The sequence below is a fragment of the Penaeus monodon genome, chromosome 24 (genome assembly GCF_015228065.2).
Source record: "Penaeus monodon isolate SGIC_2016 chromosome 24, NSTDA_Pmon_1, whole genome shotgun sequence".
In the NCBI taxonomy this organism is placed as follows: Eukaryota; Metazoa; Arthropoda; class Malacostraca; order Decapoda; family Penaeidae; genus Penaeus; species Penaeus monodon.
In genome coordinates, this window is record NC_051409.1 from 33,518,030 (window position 1) to 33,518,244 (window position 215).

Here is a 215-nt window from a genome sequence, read left to right on the forward strand (position 1 = left end):
GCAGACTTGGAGGAAAACACACAATGTTTTCAGAGATTACTCTTCATTATCGCGAGGGAAAGTGAAACAGAAACAATGAGCTCAAAATCCTCATGATACACTATGTCCATTAAGATAATTAAAACACCTTTCCGTAAAATGCAAGGAAGTTCAATGTCAAGCATCTAAATTTTCTAATTACTTTCTTCTCTCCTTTCTCTCTTTCTACATATTAA